Source organism: Paralichthys olivaceus, chromosome 5 (genome assembly GCF_024713975.1).
Source record: "Paralichthys olivaceus isolate ysfri-2021 chromosome 5, ASM2471397v2, whole genome shotgun sequence".
NCBI lineage: Eukaryota > Metazoa > Chordata > Actinopteri > Pleuronectiformes > Paralichthyidae > Paralichthys > Paralichthys olivaceus.
Genome location: NC_091097.1, coordinates 4,502,746 through 4,522,888, shown reverse-complemented (window position 1 = coordinate 4,522,888; position 20,143 = coordinate 4,502,746). Strand labels below are relative to the sequence as shown.

At 42.3% G+C, this 20,143-nt stretch overlaps 1 protein-coding gene across 6 annotated transcripts in view; it reads left to right on the top strand.

The window, feature by feature from the left end:
- The window catches only part of LOC109634329 (RNA binding protein fox-1 homolog 3-like), a 391,336-nt gene that overhangs the window by 72,006 nt on the left and 299,187 nt on the right, over positions 1-20,143 (top strand). For all 6 annotated transcript variants that reach the window (XM_069524959.1, XM_069524962.1, XM_069524964.1 and 3 more), the window contains exon 3: positions 12,105-12,201. The gene's annotated coding sequence lies outside the window, so the exon portion shown is untranslated. The remainder of the gene's footprint in view (positions 1-12,104; positions 12,202-20,143) is intronic.

The following is a 20,143-nucleotide window of genomic DNA, read 5'->3' as shown; positions in this document are numbered from 1 at the left end:
TCCCTAATGGCGGTCCCCTGCAGAAGGGACAGTTGTCTCGGCTTTCAGCCCTACTTCCTTGACAGCCCCCGGGATCCCTTTGTCCTGTTGTAAACTATTCTGAAGGAAGGACATTTAATTGCCCGGCACACACTAATGAGTTTGCAAACTAATTAAAGGGGGTATATTACGCCCTGTGGAGGCCCACATCACTAAGAAAGCCAGGGACATCTTTAATGAGGAGCCTTGATAACCCTTCAAAGGAGGGATGTGTAGTGTCTGTAATGATGCCCAGGGTAAAGCCGAGCTCAGCCAGAGAAGAGTGTGTGCGCGTCGGTGTGTGTGTCCCTCACCTCGGGTGTGCGGAGACTTGCAAGCAGATGCCAAGTGTTTTCAGTCCATCGCCCACAGCTACCTACCTACATGTCCTAATCAAAGAGTTTCACTCTCCTTCCAATAGGTTCAAAGAGATCAGCTCCACCTCTTCTCTCTGTGGGTGGTACACAGAGATCTCTCGCTTGTTGCGTTTTCCTGTATTGTATTATTCACTTCAGAGTAATTTGGTTTATTCAGGAATCAGAGGAGAAATTTGGGGGATTTTTTTCCCATGAGCACCTCAAATGACCTATACCACTCGAATGAAAATGCATGCTCAAGATACGGAGGAGCATTCTTGGCTTAGAAAGAAAGGCACGGGCATTAGTTGGACAGATGGACTGAATATGCCATCAGAATCGATGAAGGTCATGATTAGTCCTCAGTTTAGAATTCATTAAATCACCAGGGGCGCTTCATGTTTTCAAACAAATTACACTCTTCTCACTGTTGCTGAGGTTCAGTCGTTGCTGTCCATCATGTCTGAACTCCTGCTGTGGCTCAGTGCAGCCCACAGCCCTTTCCTCTGCAGAGTCAGCCCCCCAGTAAACAAGTGCATTTTTTTTGTTTGGTCACAATATTTTCCTCCCAGACAGTGACGGCTGTTATTTCGCCCATGGCTCCTGTCAAAACTAACATGGCTTAATTGACTGCAAGCGAATGAGCTCCTGGATTGATCCTGTCAGGCTCCTCAGGAAGTGATGCTGCTCCATCTGTGAGGCACAACTCCAGCGACAGCAGCAATCTGTTGCTTGGGTATGAGCCAAGGCTCCAAAAAAAAAAAAAAAAAAGTCAAAATTACAGAAAGTACCTCAGGCGCTGTGTGTATTCTGATCAGCTGTCAGTGATGACACACTCAGATGAACACGCACATGCACGTGGAAATAAAGAAGCTGAAAAACTAGACAGAAAGGCAGACAGCCACATATACACCTTGTAATTTTTGCATCATGGTTAGCAATGTCACATTCAAGGGGGCCTGTTTCTCTCCCTGAAGGTATGGCAGGAAATCAGAATGGTGTTGTCTGGCTTGTTAGACATTTGATGTCAGGCGAGGTTGTCCTCAGGGTATATCCAAAACGCAGCCTGTCATCTATTGCTGCACCGCTGTCATTTGTCCAAAAACTGTGGCATATACTGTCATCTTAGTTTTTTACCTGTAACTCAACACTGCCAGGCCCAGTGGTGACCCGCCAGCCTTTCACCTCTCCCTCTTTTTTTCCTCTGTCCTCGACTTTCATCTCACACAGTGTATCTCTTCACTTGGAGGTACTGTATTTCCTGGGCTAAAGTGCGCGATGCCGCAGCGCCTTCTGGCACCATTAAATATTTAGACGGCTGTCTATGTAGATGGTGGCTCGGAGACGCGGAGGAATAATCTTGGAGACAGCTGCTATAGCACATCTGGGTGTCACTGATAGCAGAGGAAGGTGTGCGGCTGGTGTTGCCATAGAGGGGGGGGGGATTTAAGAGACACAGCTGTCAATCAGCCGGGTGGCACGGGCACCGAGGCTGCATCACTGTCCCTGCATAGCGGGCCGGCTCACACAGTCTGACGCCTGACAGACCGGAGCTGTCATTGACGTGTGAGCCAAATTCACTTTTTTGTGGCGACCGTATGCTAATACTGCCACGAGCCACATCATATACTTTATATATCGGTTCAGCCTGCCTGCAGCCCGGTTTAATCCAGGTGATCTCATGTTAGCATCGTTCTACAATGATAAATTCAAAATAAAAGCACAGGTTAATGACTCTTCTCCCACAGTGACACTTTCACTCCCTGCAGGAGATATTTCTGGGTTTTTTAAATAGCGCTGACTCTAGCTGAGGTTTGCCGGTAACAGAGGGTGGCTGTAGGTGCAATGTGTCAGAACATATGAAGAAGATTGAGTGTGAAGAGCTGCCCACTTCTTCCCCCTGCACTCTTCATCTGCCGGCAGTCTGAACTTGGAGGCTGCACAGCGGCTCTACGAGGCCGGCTGGCCTGAAAATCACTTTGTGTTCCTCTCCCAGGCACATGCAGTATGGATGCGTCTCCGCTCGGCTCGGGCCCTCCCGACACCGTGATTAATGGCACTCGCTTCTCTCCCCATCTCATTCTGTTACTGTCAGAGTTAAGTGGGCCGAAGACAATAATAAACAGTCAGTCTTCTGTGAACCCCCTAACACGATCATTCCACCCCACCCGATTCCCCCTTTCCAATGAGAAAAAGAGGAAGAGAGATGGAGTGAGAGATAGAGAGGAAGTGTGTGCATGTGTGTTTTGTGTGTGTGTGCGCGCGTGCTGCAAAAGACAGACAAATGGAGAGTTAAAGACACAGGAACAGAGCTCAGTAATGGAAATGGAGATGGGGAGATATGTCAGTGAACCAGATTGTGTCTCATAAGCGTACAAAGTCTTACAGCATTTCTTGTTTTAAATCTTCAGGGAAAATAACATTATGTGGCCAGATTTCAGCTTTATGAGGAGAAAACATTTTTTATACTTAACTTTTTAAACCTATTTTACCAAATTTGTAGGTTTTCTGCTGTATATTCCCCTCGGCTCCATCTATTTTCATCCAGGGTGAAAAGTAATTAGCAGAGCCATACAACTTGCATATAATTGCATGGTAATTGTGTTTACATGCATTGATTGATTTAATGAGTCTGCACTGTATTACCTTGCAACAATAATACAACTTTGACGAATAATAAAGATCTTCACTGTTAAAATACAAGTATCGTATATGTTAATAATAAATTATCTGAAAATAGATAGAAACCAGCAGATTCCCAGAAATCTATAAAGTAATTATTTGTGTCCAAATGTGCAAAGATGTGTTTAGTTTATACTTTGCTTCATTTCACCAGGAGAATTCACTCAGTATCATTTGTTTTTATCAGGGCAGTCTGGGTAAGATACATGTATATTGATTATAAGTACTTTCTAGTTTTGATTTTACATCTTCAATGCACAGCATGTGACCGATTCAACCCAGTTATGAATCCCAAGTCCACCCTTGGATAAGTTCTCGACCTGGATCCCTTTTTTATAATGAACAAATATTTTTACACTTCTCATAACTAATAACTTACACTATGTTCTATCATCCATAAAGTTCTTACCCTCCACACAGAGGGCGGACCTCATCCTGCAATGCAGTTCTCTCCCTTTAGTTTCTGTACCTGTCACTTTAAACCTCACTAAAGATGGATTGAATGAATTCTGTGAGAAACGCTGCAGAGAAAGTGAAACAAATTTACTGGATCTGCCCATTTATTCTGAACCGCACCAACATTTAATTGGTTCATTCCTGACCCATATCACATCTCTCCACCGCGTTTTGTGGTAATCTGTCCACTTGTTTTTGCAAAAAAAATTGTAGCAGAAAACATCTCCTCCTTAATGGATGTTATAATTAAAGACATAACTCTATTTGAACAACAAACTGTAGTTCTATGCAAAACTATTTCTTTGTTTCAGAGGGTTATAAGGACAAAAATATGATTTTTTGGGACTTGAAGATAAAATATAGCATTCTAACTGAAAAAGAAGAAATTCAGATCGCTACTGTCAGGGTAAAGTAAAGTAAAATGACTTAGTGTAGACATTTTGGTTCTCAGACCTGCTGTTTTAGTCACTTGTGAGCTGTCTCTTCCTGCAACTCCTGCCTCCTCCTCCTGCCTCCGTCCCCGGGCCTGTCACTTTACTCTGCCACATCCTTTTCAGTCGAGCACTCCCTCTTTCTCTCTCTGTCTCTGCAAGACGCCGACCGACTCGCCTCAACACTGTGCACATACAGCAGCAGCGTTGGTAGATCCTGCAAGAGTTTTCACACAGGCAGGAATAAATGGTCCAACTTTGGGTTCCAGTCACTGACCTCAGTGTCAGGGCCTTAAAAGTGTCCAAGCTGCCAGACCCTTCACCGCCATCACCACCTCCTCCTCCGCCTCTTCTTCTTCTTCTTCTTCTTCCCTCTCCTATTACTGGGGATGACCTGCCTCACAGCCCTGGGCTCAGTGACCGAGAAATCCTCTGGTCCTCACCATCCCCATCCTCCTTACTGCTGCTGGATTGTCTCTATGTCTACCGGAGTGGCCTTGGAGAAATGGAGTGCCATGATCTCATCACACCGAGCCCATTGTTTTCACTCTCATGCACACTGTGTAATAGCCATGGAGATAAGGGGATGATTCAAGCCTTTCACGGAAGGAAATGTGAAAAGCCTGCCTGTGAAAAAGTGAAATTACTGTTTTGATGGCTTTTGATGGCGGGGGGCATAATTGCTGGATGGAAGGAAGGATGGAGGGTGAAATACACATCGGAGATTAGTATTTGTAATAGTGGTGATGGTTGGTAGGAGGCCTGCAGAAGGTTATAAACGCAGTGGGTAGTTCTAATGAAGCTGCCATGTATGTAGAATTGCAGATTGACTAAAATAGCTCATTGTTCTTCTTTCCACACCAACCTTTGGCCCTCCGGATTGAAACTACATTCTTGATGGCGGCACTGATTATGATATTGTTCGCTGCTCATTGCCATGGTAACGGTGATTAATTTCACATTGTTTGTGCACGAAATAGTCGCTGTATCCTTCAGGAATGGGAAACAAGCTTAAGTATTTTTGGCAACTGGCATAAGGCTCATCAACACATGCAGACAACACGGGTCGGAGGATTACAGCTTGTAGTAATGACAGGGGCAAAGCGTAAATAGTATAAATACTCAATGGGATTATAATTAGCCTTACTCTGTGCATTTAGACACACTCAAGTGGAACTAAAGCCTTTTTGACTTCTGGAGACAATTTCATATTAATTGGATGCCTCCTTTCTCACTGTCTACTTCTTTAGTCTGTTTTCAGCTGCTGACAAATGTGCCGCTGAGACCGCGTCTCAGATTTGCATTAGCCAGAGCAACGACTCAAACATACGAAACTGCACACCATTATAGCCGTCAATGGGGCCCAGCGACAATGGGCGAGAGGGGTGAGAATCAAACGTGAGACAGGACAGAACTCAGAAGCACCGAGGGGTGGGTTGGGTGGATGGGTGGGTCGATGAGAGAGGGAAACAGATAAGATAAGGCTCATGCTTGTAGGGCTGCATCCTCTGGGTGGAGAGATGGCCACATGGAGGCAAGGAGGAGGACAGGGTTTCGCGGTGATGCTGGGGCCCAGACACGAGAGGAATTAATGTCCCCCGCCGCCACCACCTTCCCTGAAGTGCACACACATAAACACACACTCTATTTCATCTTCTGTCTCAGCATTCAGCATATGTCCTCCTCCCTCTTTGTCTGCCACTCTCCCTCCCTCGTTTTATCTGCGCGCCGGCCACAAATTCATCCCTTCTTTTTCCATCCCGAAGTGGGGGAAAGTTGTAAAGCTAATTAAGGAGCGGGGATGCGGCAGCTCGACAGATGTGCATTGAGATGGGTGCTATTGAGTAGCGGGGATAATGGTGTGTGGACCTGGTGGGCAGCGGGGTTGTGTTGGAGGGAGCTCCTACCTGGGCGTGCATGTTAATCAGCGCGCCTGTCTGTTGAGAGCCAGGGAATTAAGGGGGAAGGGAAGCGTGTCGCCAGCCTCCAGTGAAGAGACAAGGCAGGCAAGCTGATTAAGAGCACAAATTCGCCAGTTTGGTCAGACAGGGAGATATGTGTACGAAGGAGGAAAAAGGGCAAGAAAAAGTGTGTATTGATTAACAGTGCTGCTGGAGGTGGTGGATTCCAGGGGAGAATAAAAAGTAAAAGCTGCAGTAGAAATCTACCTACCGTTCCCAAACTAAATATTTCACAGTACTTGAAGGCATCACAATACTTCAAAGGGGCAAAAATCACAAACTTGCCATCACATAGCTGCAGGGAGGCTGTGATAGTCGTTGATAAATGTTAATAACTTAATGATTTCTCGACCCCGGCGCTGAGATTTCTGCCTGTGAAAACTCACTTTACCCGCACACAGAGACAAAAAACTCCCAGCCTGATGAATTTCATGACATTCAGAGTCTCCTTCACGTCCACACGCATTTTCAGCTGCTCAACAATAGAGGACGGAGCTCCGGAATGAGCAAGCAATATCCCGGCGTTGGAAGCTTTTGTCTCATCTTCGAGCCAAAAAATACAGCGGGTGACAATGAAAGTGTTATTCTGCTGTATTTCACATCAAAAGACGTAAACCCCTTAAATTACCTCATTTGAAAATGACTGACTGGGCCTTTAAGTAGTCAGCTTGCAATGCATGACAATGTGCAACATTCTGGGTGAGATGAAAACTGTTTGACTATGATTATGATCAATATTTTTAAATTGTGTTTTTGATTTTCATGTCATCATGTCTTACTAAAAGATCATTTCTATAGATTTTTTAGACAGCATGATAATATCTGAATCAAGTTATGATACCACATCGCGGCCCATTGCAAATATGCAAAGTCCTTCTATATTGTCAATAAACAATGTTAGTGCTGAAACATTTACTTGATTAATTGACTAATAGAACATTTTCAGCGCTTTCGGTAATTAATTAATCATTTTCACGAGTTATCAAGGAAAACTGCCGAACATATTCTGCTCTCATATTATTTTCTCTATATCTTTGTAAATTGAATCTCTCTCTCTCACCCTGTCTCTCTCTTCTCTCTCTCTCTCGGTTTTGGACTGTTGGTGGGAGAAAACAGGCAATCTAAAGATTGATTACCCAATAACTGAAGTAAACATTATTTGCAAAATAATTTCATCAACATATCGCTCAGTCGGTTGAAAAAAACACTGCGGCAGAGGAGAAATATCTAACTTCCACTTGTCAGCATCTTACATGTATGACGGAAGCAAGTCCTTTTTTAATTAAATATTTATGTCATGTTGTCAGAAGCTGTTACTGAGATGCAAACATGACACATACTGAATAGAAGTCTGTGGTCTGACATTAAAGGGGAGTAGTGATTTGGTTTAATGACACCTTGTGAACAACACAAAAGTTTTTCACAAGAGTGATTACTAATTCACTTCTATAGATGCACAGCTTTATGCTCTGTTCCCCAGATATCTGCAAGTTTTTAATTAGAATTATCTCCCTCTTTACCAACACAGCCCGATCTAATTTCTCTCTAATTGTTGTTATTTACACAATAAAGGTTTATGGGTATTCATCAACATTTCCTTTCCCAGATCTCGGTGTCTGCTGTCGATAATGAGTGGGGAAATTATTTTCAACAGTCAGTCATTATCTGTGTGTTCAAGTAGTCTTCCTTTTAATATGCTAATGCAGCTGATATAATCAGCTGGTAATTGTAAAACACTTCAAGTACGACACATTTCGTGGCACTCTCTCCTGAATGAAGAAATCACAGCCAGTCAGGGGCACAGAGCTGCGGTTGCTGCCGACGATCTGTTTATGTTCTCGGGAGATGCTGTGGAGGGGAGCGCCCGCCATCCGATCCTGCATGGCGCGAATCCAGATCTCACACAGACTCCTATAGAAATGTGTAGGCTGGCGTGAAAGCTGTGTTGATGTGTTAGTGATGCCAGCACCATCACCCACTTCTGCAGTTTTTCCTCTCCTCCAGCTTTTTATCCTGAAAAATCCACCTTTGATTACCAATGATCCTCCCATATAGTTGGTTTCTTCCTGCGTGCTATTTGTGTCATAACATCTTAAATGAATATTTTTTTATTGTTTCTTAACCAGAGTGATGAAAGAAGAGTTCTCCCTATGTCCTCCAGGGATGCTAGTGCTTCTCTGCCGGAGAGGATGGGATCCTGACTTTGTTTTTCTCCTTCGGCTGTTATTTCCCTGAAGAGAGGAGCCGAGTGAAGAGAGCTATGAGTGATCGACTCTGCCTTTATTCTTCAAGTTTTCAGGGGATTTGAAGTTATTGAAAGTCTGGGGATGGGTGACAGCTCGGAGATGTCTGTGTGATGCCTATCAGGCGAGCGCCGGCCTCTCCGTCGCTGTGTCTGCGCGCGCACATGCACATGCGTGCGTCAAGCCTTCGCAAGCAGAGGGCACGGGCTCCGTGTTCTCAAATACATGTTTTCTTGTGGCCAATCATTTCTGCTCACACATGACATCTCTCCCAGATTGATTTCATTCAGCTGTAGAGGGCGGCAAGATCAAACAAATGTTGTCTGAAATAGCGGCGGCGGCGGCGACGCGGGGAGGAGGAGGAGGGGTAGGGGGAGTGGGGAGGGGGTCAGGGGTGGAAGGTTGCCCGCTTGAAAGATGAAGTGAGGGATGGAAATGGAGAGAAAGAGAATCAGTCATCCAGTCTGCAGCGTGCCATGTGGTGACATGGTGTAGCGGTGGAAGGTGTTACTCTATAAACCGGCCGATCCTTTCAACAACTGCTCCTGCTCTCTGTGAGGTGGCTGTTGTGTGGAGGTGGGGGTCGGGAGCGGAGGTGGGTGAGGGTGTGTCTGTGTGTGAGGAGGGGGGGGGGGGGGGCAGCAGCCCTATTCCTCCACGATGCCTCTGAGTACCCATGCAAGGAATAATGGATGCGTAATATGGAACGACAGCTTGCAGAGCACTATCATTAATGTTGTAATTCACTTTTAGTGTTTCTACTATTGCGCTGCAACAGGAGGCACAGATGTCACCTGAATCTGCTCCTTCTAGCAGCCAGAGCACACCCGGTTTTCACCAGCTGTCTTGGAATGCACCCTGCCAGCCACCCCCCTCCCTCCTGCATGGGCAAATGTGGGTAAAAGTGTGTGTGTGTGTGTGTGTGTGTGTGTGTGTGTGTGTGTGTGTGACTGTGTCTGCGTATGGTGCATGTGGTCTGGTGTTGTTAGCCTTTTAAATGCACGCACATTTGGCTTTTTGTAGCATTTAACGTTTTGGCCCTAAACCCTTTGCAGGTGAGTTTACAGTTCGAGTCTGGCTTTAAGGATAATTAATCATTCCCGAATGTTCCGTTTGGTGTTGACGAGTTTTCCGTTTTATCGTTTCTTTTTGTTATTTTCTTCTTTGTTATTTCTCTAATCTTAGTTTATAAGATGCATAGAATGAGTTTTCCCTTTTCTTTCGGCCTTCGCCGTTTCCTCCAGTAAAGCTAATCCATCACTTTGAGTGAGAGGATGACAGCCATGTTTGGCAAAGCATTACAGAGCTAACAAGAGGCTATAAACTTTAGCTTTTTGGAAAAATAGAGTTCTGTTTATCAATTCATAATAATGTACATTCTGCAACACTCGGGTGCTACACCAGACTACGACTGTCAATCACAACCAGCCTCAGCCGAGATACAATCCAAACCAACACTGCACAACCAGCTGTACTTTTAAAATGCAACAAACACTTAAACTGAATTATTAAAATGTCCAGCATGAACAACTCATAATTTTATTCTATGTTTTTGTGTTTGTTGTTCGTCTCTCTTTATGATTTTCCAGTCACAGGGGTTAAAGGTTCAGTGTGTAAAAGTTAGAGACATCTAGTGGTGAAGTTGCGTGTTGCAGCTGAATACCCCTCAACCCCCGATTTTTCCATTCCTTCCTGCCACAATGTGCCTTTTTAAACACGACGCTCATCAACAATCAAATATTTTGCCATATTCCTTCCAGGTGCAGCTTTTTTCTTCTCTAAAACAAAATGCAAAACAATAAGTCGATAATGATATGGATGTCATGGATACCCGGGCTCTAATTGAAACAGGTGTGATTAGCATAGTGTTTGTGTTTCTTGGTGCACCTGAGGCCTGTGTGTTTTATACAGGGACCTTTATGGAAATGAATGATTTGAAAAAAGGAAATCAACAGAAATATATCCTATTTCTTTTAAAGGGGCACAAATTTACTGTGAAGATCATTCTGGCAAAACCACAGAGGGAAATGTCAGGAAAGGGGGGGGGGAAGGTTCAAAGAGAAAATAGCTGACTGACTCCGTAAGTGAAGCTAAGCTCAAAATGAAAAATGTTCATTATATGCCCGTCAAGGTGAAAAGAAGCCATCTCCTCGCCGATGCAGTTAAAATGTCGACCTCTCCTTCGCTGAGGGCAAAAAAAGAGGAGAAATGCTGCTTTGTGTGTGTGTGTGTGTGTGTGTGTATGTGTGTGTGTGTGTGTGTGTCTGTGTGTGTGTGTGTGTGCGTGTGTGTGTGTGTGCGTGTGTGCTTGCCTGCACACATTTTGCATATTGTGTGTGTGTGTGTGTGACTGATCAGAGCTACAGTTCAGACAAGGCCAGCGATGTTAATGGTGCCGCTCAGTAAAATGACCCTTACATCCGTTTCTTCGTACATTTTACAGTACTTCACGAGTCCTCATATTTTCCCCTTGTCAGCAGTGTTTGTGTATCATTGTTCTGTGTGTGTGTGTGTGTGTGTGTGTGTGTGTGTGTGTGTGTGTGAGTGTGTGTGTGACCTCTACAACAACGAGCGCCGTGCCCTCTTGGACCTCTGCCTGTCTCTCTGTATGTACCTGCTCATGTTAAGGCTGTTAAATCGCACTCAGGATGCATTTTATTCAGCGAGAGGGAGAATGTTACGCTCGACCTCTGCGGATCACAGATGCTGTCCCCGGTGCCTCATTACTGACAATTTATATAATCTAATGTTACTTGAATCACTCGCTGTGTTGGCAAATGGGTGTGTTTTTTGTTTTTTTTAAAGAGCTCTCATTCAGCGTTAACACGATGGCCGCGATGCTACAAATCCCTGAGAATAAAGCAGCAGGTGGGGGAGACGCGGCTCACCACATTCTTTTTTTTATTTTTTTGACAAAGATTTTGAGAAACGACCTTCATGGCCTGAATGCAAATGAGTGGAAGCCTCGCGGTTTTGATTTGTTGGGTTCTGTCCCCCTGCCAAGGCCTGTTACCATTTTCATGAGGATCCGATGCCAACGTGGCCAATCTTAACTATCTATTATGGATTATGAGCTAACCTTGCACCTCACCATCTTATTTCTTACAGCAGTGCTGGATGGGAAAGTTTTCCACGTTTTTTAGGAATGTGAGCTGCCACATTAAAGTGCAGCGGCTCCACATCCGCTGTGGAAATTCTATCCCATCATTAGCAGCTTTACTTTCAACACTTTGTCTTTGTAAGTGTCATTTTTTAGGAAACATTTATGAAACTTTAAATGATGATTCTGGTGTAATTATCCATTTTTATTAATACCATTTAAAGCAAAAAGCAAACTAACAAAAAATGTCTTCCACTAACGAGGGTTTTGTGCATCTAAAGCCTGACATGTCTTTTTCCACTGCCTCAGAGCTCCACTGTTGTTGAAAAAACAACTTGAAAACACATCGCTGCTGCACTGGGTGACATGTTCCGTCATTATGAACACACACATTGTGGTTTTTTATGACTGAATCCCATATTCACCATCCTGCTGCTGTAAAATATCCACCACTGAAATGAGTCCCCAACATACAATGCAATATTTTCTCCATTTTGATGGACGTTTACTAAAAATTACAAGTCTCTACAGGCTATAATATGAAATGGCTGAGCTCTTTTTATAGATTAAATAATATATTTTAATTTTTCACAACATTTATTTTTCATAATGTTTATTTTCTCAGGTGAAAACAGAAAAAAACAATAAACCTCCACCCAGTGTCATTTCCCTGGAGAGTGATAGTCTTCCATTAATAGGACAATGAGGAGTGAATAACATGAGCATTGTGGAGACTTCATGTCATCTTCAATTACATATTAAGAAGAGAAATAGTTTGCTGTAATATTGATTGTTCCAATTTAAATGTGTAATCTTGGTCATTACTAAGAATCAACCATAACTCTTTTTTGTTTTAGTGCGGTGTTGACATCTGACTTGACTCTTGGCGTCACCATCGAGCAATTTCTCCCTCTCCCAACACCTGCGACCTCTGACCTCCGGCCTCTCAGAAAGGTAGGACAACTCTTTTACAAGACGAGGGCTACATCCACACTGCAACGTTCTGGTTTGAAAATGCAGTAACCCAGGACTATTTGATCAGCTCAAACTGAGAAGCTAGGAAACCCTGCTGGCCCCGTTTGACCCCGAATATTGTTTTAGTCTGGATGGCTGAGAAAGATATGTTTGGAAATGATAACATAGACCTTCACAACAGTTTGCAGATTGGGTCTTTTGAGTCAAGATGTAGCCTGAGCTGATTTTTCAGAACTAACACGACATGGATAATCGATTACAAGAGTTCCTCTCCCTCTCCCTCCCTCTTGTCTTTGCTTACTGCTGTTGTGTCCTTAAATTCTGCATTTGACAATTATACATCTGTAGGCAACGAGCTGCTATTTAAGCAGTTCCTGTTTACACTGGCATGCACATATCTTCCTGTTCACACTGCCGCAGACATCCAACATGTACATGTATCATGTGATATCCATTTTTTTTTATTTCCATACATTTTGTGTGATTGTTTGAACAGAGGTAGTTTTAGATTGAAAAAGCTGTTTTCAAACTAAAATGTAATAGATGAACAGATCGTGATACTGGAAAAAAAACATGAATGAAGAGTATCCACAAACTTTTACAGCGTGAGAAAAACAACAGTACTTCATAGCTGAACCCATACATAATTATTTTAAGAGGGTGAACATATAACTCAGCATCTCAGCCCAGAAACTGTAATGAAGGAAGTACAGATCTGTCAGAATGAGTATACACAACAGTTTGTATTCTTAAAGGTTACCATGTAATCAAATGGTGCATAACAAAGCACTGAGCTCTTTTTCTCACGTAAAAAAAAAAAAACAAGTTATTTTTGCTCACAGAGAACTAAGTATTACAAGTCTCGGAACTCATTTGCTTGGACAGTGACAGCCTAAAAGTAAAATGAATAAAAACAGTGAGAACTTCTCCACTCCACCGCCTCTGTACTTTCTCATTATTTAGCTCATTGTGTAATTAAAAGATGTCGCAGCAGGTCCATAAATGCCATATTGACTTAAGTTACAAAACACCGGCCAAGAAAGAAATAACCTTCTTTTTTTCCTTCTTTTGCCATTTTGTGTAATGAGCCACTGTTTCTACGTCCCTCTGCACAGTGTCGTAAACGCTTTTCTCTCCCCGGCTCTTACTCCGTTCAGACAGTTAAAAGGCATCGGAACAAACTCATTGGGATGATAATCTAGTATGTGTCTGCATTTTTACCGAGAATATATCTCTAAGCATGTCAGACTGGCATCAAAGCCGTTGTTGTAATTTTTGTTGCAAGGGCAACTTGAAAGAGGTGTCGGCAAGAAAGTAGCATTACTTCCTTGTTTTCTCCTACAAGGCAGCTGGTTCAGAAGTAACCCTGTGCTTCGTGATGGGGAGTGTGGGATGATTCAGCAGGAGCTCAACAGCTCATCTGACTGATTCACATTTAAACATAAACAGAAATATAGCTGCTGCTGGGAGCTCCGCAGAGGAATGGGAAGTAGCCCAAATTTCACAGCAGCAAATCAAATGCTTTATTTTATTTTTTATTTTTTTTATTAAACTCTTCCTCTCTGTTTTCTCTACTCTACGGCCCCCTGTAGCATTGTGCACACATAACCGCGCCTACTGATTGGGCTTATTTGAAGCACGTACCCTGACAAAAAAAAAAAAAAAAAACAGAGAAGAGGAGATTTTCCCATGTCACAACGGGATTGAATGTGGTTCTCCAGAAGAGGAGGGCCTGAGAGGATTATATGGCTCAGTGGGCGCTGTATTGTGTGGGGAGTGGATACAGCAGGTACCCACCGAATCCCAGCCAAGAGACAGACACAGTGTTGCTAGGGATAATGTTGCCTCCCAGCAATTAAACTCTGGAGGTTTTGGAGTGGTTTAGGAGGAAGCTTGTTAAATTATCCCATCGCTTCATTCCTCTTTTTCTCTCTCAGTTACTCTGCTTCTCCGTTAACCACATTTCCTCCCTTTTTTTTTATTACTGTTTTCCTCGATGAGCACGATGGAACTGTAGGGGGAGTCTTTTGCCTTCAGTACTTCTCTGCTAAATTGAATCCGCTGCATCTTTTTCAATCACAAATCAAATGCACTGAAATTGAAATGTTCTTTTCAAACAAGTGCACTTCCACCCTCCTCCTGTCTGTTTTTACATGACACCGACAAAGTCAAGAGCTGCCTGTTGAATTTTTTTTTTTGTCTGAATAAGAGAGAAATATTCGGATCAATACAAAAAAAAACCCAAATGTAAAACCTTGAACTCAGGATTTATTCAGAAGAAGTCACTTACTATTTAACATCACTTGTGACAAACACTAATTTATGGTTCATTTGTATTTAGAAGCTGAAAGCACAGATTTCCTCTACTTTCTCATTACATGACTTAGTACAAGATGCCTCCTGTTGACTTCCTTTATTTATTGCACGTTGTTTACTTTGTCAGTCATAAGGCCGGAGCCTGCATTGTTTTCTTTGTGTTTTCTTCACCAAATTAATTTTTTAGGTCTTTTGAATTTTTCTCCATCCATGTTTTATTGAAAATTTACATTACATTATACATATCCTGTTAGGTTTTTGTCGAAAAGCAGTTTGCTTCAAAATAATTCACCAGCACATATTCTTTACATTGGTTCGAAAATGCCCTTTTTTGTCATTATAGGACTAGCTGAACATGTCACCGATACTAATATATATAATAATAATAATAAGTATGATCATTTTCTTTAATTTCTAATTGTATCAATGACAGTACTGATGTTACTGGCCTTTCAATTCATTTTATTCATTTATCTTTATTCTTTTTTTTTCATTTTGCTTGATCTGTTTGCATTCTTTGTTTTTGTGGATTCAGCTTCAACAGTTAATTGCCACACAATATAGTGTGTGTGTGTGTGTGTGTGTGTGTGTGTGTTAAATATGTTGTCGAAATGTACTTGTGTTGAAGAACCCCTTGAAAACAAGATGATGCATCTCAATGGCTCAATCCTAATAAAGAATTTCAATATAATATTTACACCTGATAGAATTGTGTCTCCAGTGTCCACACTGAGATCTAATTGTTGTGTTCACTGATATAACAACAAAACAAACCAAAGGATTGAAGTTTTTTCTTGTTTATCAATTGGTCTCATCTTCACTCCATCCACGAGTGTCGTGAATAATATGAGGGCTGAGGAGAGGACAACTTCCAGTGTTTACAGGCTAATGGCTGCCGCTGCCATGCTGGTTTGGCCGATCGGCTCACAGTCAATTCTCGTAACTTGTCTTCTTTACTTCCATGTGGTCAAGTTCTATTTGATATTTATCAAGTCAACCAAGAAGCTCTTTTAAATGCTGGTGCTAATCTTGTGTTTTGCATAGTTACATTGATTAGTTGATTAATGACTATCAAGGTGGTACACATGCTCAAATATGCTATAAAATATATCTGACCTTTCAAGATGTCTATTATTGAACCTTATTTAAATTTTATGATGAGTTATAACATTTCATACAGATATGTTGTAGTTGTAATTCACCCTTTGGCAGCTACAATAAATGATGACCTATTTTGGCTGATATACTGAAGCACATTCTAATTTTAACATTTCTGCACAAGTGAAACATTCAAACCTTTTAACAAGCATATAAGTCGATGTGGTTCTTCAACAATAAGTTATGTGAATGATCTAATTGATTCAACCTTCTGGCCATACAACAGAAGAAGGAATCTGCATTAATTGAGATGGACTTGCTGTACATTATATTTCTCATTATCAGTTTTAAAACAGAATAAATAAATGAGCCATATTCTGCTCATATTTAGCTTGATGATTTTAATCTGGGTTAATACTTGAAAAGGTTTACTTGCTCTAATGTCAAGAAAACACATCACTTTCCTCATTCTGTCCATTGCTGCAGCTCCACTTTTCAGCCTCTGTCTGAAACACTTGGTTTTAGCTCCTGTCTCTTAAAGGCCCTCCTTCTGATAAAACCCAGTCTGCCCAGATTGGCCCGCTGGCCTAATGGGTTCTGATTGGTCAATAGCTTCTAGCGAGTATAGGGAATATCTTCCTAAATGTGCATTATGGCCCCGACTATACTGACAAGCTGTTTCAGGAGCCTCACTGTTTTCTGTGAGGAGGGGGGGGGGACTCCCTTTAACGCAGAGTTTGGGCTTTTTAACTTTGCAGAACTTTTCCATTCACAATAACAAAAACTTACGGTAAAGAAAAAAAAATGGAAAAAGCATCATAAACTGATGATAGATTCATTCTGTCGTCACTTTTGCCTTTGAAATCAACCTGCCTAAAACTCTGTCTTGGTTTTGGTTCTGTGGGGGAGGTGTTGCTCAAAAACTTTGACAACTGTCCTCGTCCTCGGGCAAACAAACAGCCCATTTCAGAGGTCAAAGTCCACGGAATTCCTCTAGAAAAAAACATCCTCTCATTTATTTCCAGACGTGACACGTTGCCTCCTGATTCCTTTGGGACTGGTATGTCCGTAGTTCCAGGTCGGTTCCCAACAGTGCTGAGTTAACCTTATTTCCGTACCCCTACACACACACACACACACACATACACACACACACACACCCACCCCAAGGTAACTGTGGGTAGTATAGCCCCAAAGCTTCGTCGTCCAGGACAAATTGGTAGCAAGCGGCTCATTTACTCGGAGCCGTCATGAATGGACTGTGCCGTGACTGTGTAAACAAGTGCAAAGACTCCCAAGGGCATTCCTGCATAAATAATGACTCCAAGAGATGTTTGCCATTTGTACCACTCACTGGTTGCAGACATGGGTCAGCTAGTCTCCTCTGTGGGGAGTCTTCAGTAAACAACAGCCGCTGTGTCCATTAACGACTGTGTGGAAACTTTACCTGGTCACAGGTGCCAGGGCTGGTCTCCCAGGCTCCAGGATCTTGGGAATGTATTCGGCTTCCTTTGGGAGCTTTAGGTTTTTCAGAGAATAACTTAAAGCCTTTCCTGCCTTAGTCTGAATGGTAGTCTTATGGTAAAGTTCCAGTTCAAATGTTCACTTTGTTATATGTGCACACTGCCTAGTTTAACTCATGAACCAAAGCCACATGGAACCTGCTTGTTTTCTGCCATGAGCCTTGTGTTTTGTCAGTCTGACAGGATGGAGATTTTTAGCGGCAGGTGAGGAGTCAAAGCACTTCACGTCCCGTCATTTTAGAAGAGTATAAGCTTTTTAACAGTCTTCTCGAATAACACATAAAGCAGTCTTTGAGTTCAGGCACCATTTATTCTTTTGATTTCAGCAGTCTTTGCAGCCATGATGAACTGGGGAGCCCTGTGTGTTTTTGTTGTTGTTGATGAATTTCTAACAACTCCTTCCTGGTTTTCTTGGAAGGAGGATAAGAGAGAAGTTATTAATATTCCTGAATTCATAATATTCTCACCTCACCAAATGAACCACGCAGAGGAATCCATCATTCTGAGCTTGATTAAATTGCTCCGAACCTTCTCTGTGTGAATGCACATGAGGTTGACATTACGGGAGATAGTAATGTGGCTGTAAGCACTGCTTCTGGTTCTGGTCACAGTTTGTGTGTGACTGAAAATCCTGAACAGGAAAGAGAACCTGTCCTTACTCATTTTTGGAGTTATTTCTTTCCAGATGATAAAGTTCTTTAATATGGTTGTAATGAAGCCATGCATATTTATGGTGCCTCTCATTATTAGACTTTGAGCTTATGCTGGCTATTGCTTGGAAATGTAAACACAGACATGTTGATTGAAGATAACTTAGGTCTCCTACTTCAAGTCCTTGTGGCTTTAATGTTCATGAGATTGTTAAAAATATGTTTGTTGGATCAATATCTTTCCTGCACCACAGACTCAAGAATTTAAAAATTGCCTTAACATTCATCAGGCTAAGCCAAAGCCTGAAGCAAATATATTACATTTTCCATTTTGCATTTTAAAACATGCTATCCACCATCCAGTTCAATATATTCAGGTAGTGGTAATAATTACTCTTCATATGCTGTATATAGTATTTATATTTTAGTTTCTCATGCGTTCTACATATAGATGGATTATCATGACCACAGACCCTTGACACAAACTTCCCACAGATCCTTCCCGACACATGGGGCAACATACATACCACAGATGTATCATCACGTTACTTTCATTATTATGATATGCTAAATTGTTGTGGTTTTAGGTCCTCCATGTCATGTACTGCATATTTTATGCAACTTTTGCAGAAAGATCTAGATGTCTATATATGTTATTGTTTTAAGTTTTGTATTTGTGGTAACAATATATGATTTAATTTGCTAATTTACAAAACATTCAACTCAGATAATAGATCTTAAAGCCAAGAATCCACATTGGCTCCAAGGCCCTAGGCAAGAACCTAAAGGTCCAACATATTGTCTGTGCCTATGACCGTGCAAAAAGTGTTGAACTTTGTGTTTTGTGTGGAATAGTGTTCAGCTTGTGATACAAATGAAACTGGTCAGATTAGAAACAGTGTACGGTGAACAGACGATGGCTAATTCATTGTTGGCCCATTAACCCTGTGTTAACTATCAACCAGTGATGATGCTGGTTTTAAGCTCTGTGGGAGATGTCATCTTGCAACATTTAATATGTCTAACCATCCAAAATTTTTTGAGGTATTTGACAGTGAACTAAGGCGCTGGACTGACCCACTGACTGTCATCCCTACAACCAAATAACTGCTGTGGCAAAAACTGAACCAGTGAACTGCGCTGTACTTTGCTCAGGAAGCAGTGGTGCACTGACCTGATATCATCTCCAGCTCCATGAGAATTATGTTCTTTTGACTGTGGGTACCGCGCATCAGTAGCTGCCGGGAATTCTACTGTCAGCTATACTGTTTTTATACGGCCACCCAGGCTGTGAGCAGCACTCCAATTGTGTTGCATAATTGTGTGGCATATAGGTTTCCGCTCCCAGCGTGGGTTTGAGGGAGAATAGAAAGCAAGATGATGTGTCGGTGGGAGAGAGGGGAAGAAATAAAGAGGAAGACAAAACGACACCCACTCCTCATTAGCTTAAACATTGCGTGTATCCGTTATCCTGTAAAATAACATTTGAAGAAGAGGATGGGGGGGGGGGGGAGCGGAAGCCCACATCTACTGCGCCACAACATGGGATGGAGATATAAAACAAATCTCCACACTTAGACTCTGCCATCTGTTCATCTTGGAGAAGAGCATGCCTTTGCGACACTTTTTTCTCCCCTCCCTTAGAAACCATCAAGCTCTCAGAAAGCAGACAGCTTGACAAAGTGACACGCCTGGATGCCAACCCTGCGGCTCCATGTTTTCTTTCTCCTCTATCCTTTAGAATTTCACTTTTTTTCCCCACCAGATAGTTTGCATATCTAAATCCAGTTTTTGATAGCATATGTGAAATACAATGTGACATAATACAATTTGAGCCTCATGGTAGAAATGGGATTATCTTGGTCGTGATTGTCAGCGCTGTGTTATAGTAATCACTTTCTTCCAGGAGCGAAGACGTGACTCACTCACAACTTGACCTGCTGTCATTATCTATTCACTCTGACAGTATTTATGCATTTGGCTCGATATTTTTGTTTCGCTTCAGGTGAATTAGAAATGAATTCGGAAATAGAATAAATAAATAAAGGAATGATGAAAAAATGAGTAATCCCCCTGCAAATTGGAACAAAGAGTAAATCCCACCAGCAGTAAATCCCCCACAATTTCTCTCTGAAAATGCTGGGGATGCGTCAGAGGAAGTGGTCGATCATCACAGAGCAGACAGGCATGGGCTTCAGCTCTGTGCTCTCCACAGCCAGACGAGCTCCCCAGTGGGCTAATTGATACAGGATGTGTTCTCCAGGTCTCCAGAGGAAGGTCACATCACATGAGTCCAACACACTGTGTCGACATACAGAACAAACCTAAAGGCTC